At 45.0% G+C, this 5,363-nt stretch overlaps 1 protein-coding gene across 1 annotated transcript in view; it reads right to left on the minus strand.

Annotated features, from left to right (window-relative positions):
• The window catches only part of T265_10268 (hypothetical protein), a gene marked incomplete at both ends in the record, with an annotated part of 29,897 nt that extends 24,778 nt beyond the window's left edge, over window positions 1-5,119 (minus strand). The window contains 3 exons of the mRNA XM_009176588.1: window positions 2,543-2,763; window positions 4,633-4,773; window positions 4,814-5,119. The remainder of the gene's footprint in view (window positions 1-2,542; window positions 2,764-4,632; window positions 4,774-4,813) is intronic.
• Window positions 5,120-5,363: the final 244 nt, after the last annotated feature.

Here is a 5,363-nt window from a genome sequence, read left to right on the forward strand (position 1 = left end):
CTGTCACTATCATTTGACATTATCTGTTCCTCCCAAAACAAGATCAACTGTCACTTATTAGCTGTAAAAGCCAAGTTGCTTTTCCCAGCACTGCACTACGTTTGTACTTTTCAGAAGTGTGGAATAGGGGACAAATGAGGGAATAAATTAACGGACTTGCTTATAACATTCTCAGTGGCTGGAGTGCAAATTTAGTCCGAAGGTCCGTGGTTCGAGCCCGCCCTCTGCCTCTCGACTTTATCTGTCTAGGCTTGGGCAACCTGGCAGTATCCCAGCCCTCGTGCTTCTCTCAGGTGGCATGGCAGTTAGACACCGACAGTGTTACAGCTGAATGACCAGACATCATCTGACACAGCCAGCCACCTAACTGGACAATAACCACGCCCCCTGACATGGTGTAGAAACTTTTGCAATGTAATACTCATAAGGTTGCTGAAAATCCATCGACAGATGAGTGTATATTCGCTAATGGTGTAGAAACGTTTGCAAGCCAACTACCAAGCTCACCTAACCGATCAACCGACACTAGATCAACAGCCACAGTTGTACATCGTCCTGAGGCATCGGTAGACGAAGGCATGAAGACTTCTCAGATTCTCCACCAGTACTGGCCAAGTTTCGAAGCCGTACAACACAGTCCGTACTGTAGTCCTTTTGGACGTAACAAGTGGAGAAAATTAAGAAAAACAATTCTGTTCTTCAAGAATCATGTGTCCACTTCATATGGGTCACTTCCATCAAAACCAATGCAAATTAGGGTATACGTATAGCTATCCTCAGCCTCCAATTTCACTCCTTGAGTGTCCAGGCGCACACCCAAAGACCGTAGCACGTCTAGGAACTTTGTTGGCACAACGCACACGCCAAATGAGTGGATGACCTCCCCGATTCTTCAGTATTATCAGTCTCCTACTCTTCTTCATAAATGAAAAAATGTCTTCCACATATTCCTGGTCGACAAGGCTCCCGCTCTGAGAGACCTGAGCACTGGGGTTTGGTAAACATGCCAGTGATCGTCCCATTATCTCATCAATCAAAAAATTAAACGAAAATGGACAGAGTGGTTACCCCTCAAGGACACCACTACTTGTAGGAAAGCCTTTAGAGAACACCACATACGCCTTCATGAGCCCACAAGTTTGCTAATAGTGTATAATATTCAGGGACTGCTTGAGCATCTCCTGTTGCGCAGGCGTGTTCAAAAGAAATAACGAAATGACGAATCAATTGCGAGCTTAAAGTCAAGGAATACTAAGTGTAGGAAGTCTATACGCATTTCGTTGCTGAACACCTGACGGAGTGTGGAAATGTAGTCCACACAGCGCCTTCTGACCCAAATCCTCGCTGTTGTTCTCGGGTCCCGCCTCAACACGCCTTCGTAAGACGACATAGAATAAGTGACGCACAGTCTAGTTACCATGAGGGTCCCTCTTCAACTTTTGGGGGCGAGGATTGTCTCCGGAGTCATAGCACGAAATCAGCGTCACGGAGATTACCATTCAGCATCAGTATAATCGACACCGATATATCAGTAATAGATACCGACCATTAACTACCATACGGCGCACAAACGGACGCAGGTTACTTAATCAAACTCGATTGATAAATTAAGTGTCCAGCACTAGACAAAGGAGCGTGAACACCCATAAACGGCTGCTTCAAACTTCCTAACACGACCTTGCAACCAAAATATCCCCAAAGTCTCATCCTCGATTGCTCAGCCGGGATCCCCGCCATCGAAAGTGAGTCCTAAACGTCCGAGTAGGAAAACATGCATCAGTTACAGGCTTGTTGTTTTACCCCCATATTGTATGCGCTCGTAACGTTTTCGCTAACTTGTATTCCGATTTTTTCTCCAAATTCTAACGATATTGCGTAACGAGCTGATGAACTGGATCAATTGCAAACAGTGAATAAATTCCATCCCAGTAGACACAAACGTGGGATAACTGCTCAGTACACCTAGGTCAACAGAAAAGTCCTCAAGTAAAGTCACTGGATTCAGGAGCAAATTGCAATCCATATTCCAACCCAACATACCCCCTTCATCAGACCTATATTAACTGACGAATCTCGTGCGTAACACAAATCAACTGCAGTAAAATCAGACACATCCAAATGAATGCAAACAGTCGTTGTACGACGGTATGGCACAGCACCTTCAAGAATTTCACGTTGTTATTGCCCCCACATGTTGTTCAGCCACTACAGAACCGCTTTTATTCTAAAAACACAAGCCGTTTCAACGATTCGAATCTGCCTGCCCATTGGGTTTTGTGCACAGTCGACAAGTAAGCTGCCAAAGGTGTCAGCAAAAGTGCGAATGGTCAGATGTATACCGAGATCACTTGACATACCAATGGAGCGTCCATATTTGCAGAAAATACCATCTCACAATAGGAATTTCAAGATGCGCTCGTTCGACCTACTTGGCACCAGTGTTTGGGACAGTCACAACCAAGAAGTGTCAGACAGTTTTGCAAATAAGTGGTGTATTGGTGGTGAGCCGCATATGTACATACAATTACTTGAGTGAATCTACTAATACTTTCGATAATTTGCATAGGCACGGTTTTCCTCGCACTGTTTGTGCAGCTGCTCCTTTTGCCGGTAGGCCTTTCCCTGTTTCTGTGATGCGGCGACCAGTTCACGGGCCAACACCTTCCAAAAGCGCTGATCGGCAGGCTTGTCTCTGACCGCATCAATGAGAAACTTGATTGCAATGTGGGTAGCTACAGAGTCCGTTCTGGGTGGCGCAGGCACCTGAAAGGAAACATATTCTGGTTAAAAAAGGATACGATCCGTTTATACGGCAGTGAAGCATCGGTGTTGAACACTGATGTCATGCTATCGATGATGATGATGATGATGACGATCCGTTTAAAAAACATGGGCACATCTATAGAAAATAACCACGCGCATATTATATCCCATCAAGACAGAATATTTTAGACGAAACACATAGGAACGCTGGACTGAAGTTCTGCGTGAGTACAGCCACATAGTACGTCGGAACCAGGAAGCAGCAGGGTATGTTAGAAGCTTCCACGTGGTAATCAGATGATCCTGGGGCTGTGGATATATTCCATGACGTTAAGCGATGACTAAGCCAAAAAGGAAACCGAAATACTGCCTCTCAAATTAGGAAAAGCCGTATTGCGAGATCTGGATGCGGTGCGGAAAGGATCATGAAGGAAGTAAAGTGACACTCTCATATAACTGGCTATTTCTTCTTTACAACTGCGGGAATAGCATTTTTCCAATGTTTTAGCTAAGGCGTTGAAAGACTTTCAAAATAAGAGCCCTGATGTTTTCCGACTCCACTTATCACGCGCAGCACTATTGGAAACTGAGATTTTGTGTAACCGCATTCCACGTCAGCACATGTTAGGCTACTAAGTCGCTGACACCGGTAGAGTCCCAAAAACTTTGAAAACCCGTTGGTTGTGTGACACCGTTGAGGCTGTTGAAGACCACAGAGCAAGTGAAACACGCCTGAAACTTCCATACACGATAAAAATTCCATGCAACGACGGGCGAAGTCATCTCCGCGCGAGGCAAGTCTAAGGTAGCGTTTTTCAACACCCGATATCTATGGAACCAACGCAATACCCAATTATCTGTCAAGAACAAGGTGAAAAATAACACGGCAGGCCCCCACAGAGCTTCATAAAACAACTGTGTGACTAATGTGCGAAGCCCACTAGTGCTCAAACTCTTCTTTCCCCAAAACATTCACGGCTAGGAGAGAGGTCATGAAGTGATGAACCACATGACTTGAGGGTGTGGACATATCCTACTTATTGACGCTGCATGGATTAAGTTGTCCAGACTACGTATTTAGCGTGCCAACTGCTCCACAACACTGCCGACGGATGGAGACGAAACACGCGGGGCTAACTGATAGTTTTGAACAATGAATCCAACTGCTCCACAACACTGCCGACGGTGTGCCGGATGGAGACGAAACACACGGGGCTAACTGATAGTTTTGAACAATGAATCTAGTATGTGGCAGTTGTCTCCTTAGATGAGGGTAAACCAATGGTTCGGTAGATTGACAGACACAGTCCAATCACTGTCAATGACGATTCTGCTTTACAGTAACTCCCTAAACAGTCGTTTCAACACAAAACCCTGTTTAACATCAACTCTGTGCGGCCTCGTCATCAATACATACGATGAACTGGTTCATCATCAGCACATTAGTGTTCAGCACTAATGCCCCGCAGGCATAAGATGAACAGGTTAGATCATTGTCAACAATATGTGATTGTACACCCGTCATACTCTCTGTCATCAGTGAAGGGAACTGTGATGAGTAGAACCTATGAGAATGAGCTGACAACTGGAAGCTACTAAGCAGAACCGGACTAACACACTGGCATCCGATAGGTTACCAAACATTCATGGTCTACATGACAGATGATTCGGAATCGGCCGCTTATCTGAGTATTTTTTTATCGGAGACGCAGCGAAGGTACCGATGAGGAAACTACTAGTCGACTTAAGACCGACTTATTTGTGGACAAGTTATTCACGTTACGGAAAATACTACTAGTTGAGAAAAATGGTGAAATGAAGGAGAACTTATTTCTATGGTCTTTCGCCGGTATTCATGAGTGGACTTACCTTATACAGGATGCCACCACGAACAACAGGATTTATGACCAAAATGGGGGTACAGTTCTTCACAGCATTGTGAATGATTGTAATTGGGCTTACGATCGTTCGGGACTGTTCCTCCTGAGGAGTAGAATTCATCTTCTGCAACTAGTCAAGTCATAAATCCATGAGAGATAATCATTCTTACCTGGATTAGCTTGATCTCTCTGAAAGTCTGCCTCATCGCTTCGCGTGCTGCCTCACGTTCACCCCGTTTTACGATCATTCCTGTGAATCGCGCAACCAAAGGATCGAAGTTGGAGCTTGTATGCTCCCACTTATCTGCTGGAGCAACTGGTTTGTAAAGCCTTTCCTCGTTCGGAGACACAACCTCGTCGGGGGCTAGCAATTTCGGTTGGAGAGCGTAGTGATAGACGCGAGACCGACGTGGCTGCACGAACAACACTGTTTCCAAATATGGTTTAGACCCAAAAACTCGAAAAAATAATGTCATTGCAAAGACAAGACAAGACTGGTGCGAAGATATTGGCCACCCTAGCGAATCATTCAAAAGGCGCAACTGTTGGACTAAAAAGGAAGCAAAAATACATGAGTGTTCGGTTGCGAAAAAGCCGAACTCCAGTCAGTGAGAATAAACTCCAAGTATCGTCAGAGCCACACTCTTTTGAATACTAAATCACGGTTATATGCTGCTAGTTCGTCCAAATCTAGACAGGACGATTAGGACCTTCAACGAG

Source organism: Opisthorchis viverrini, assembly GCF_000715545.1.
Source record: "Opisthorchis viverrini unplaced genomic scaffold opera_v5_352, whole genome shotgun sequence".
In the NCBI taxonomy this organism is placed as follows: domain Eukaryota; kingdom Metazoa; phylum Platyhelminthes; class Trematoda; order Opisthorchiida; family Opisthorchiidae; genus Opisthorchis; species Opisthorchis viverrini.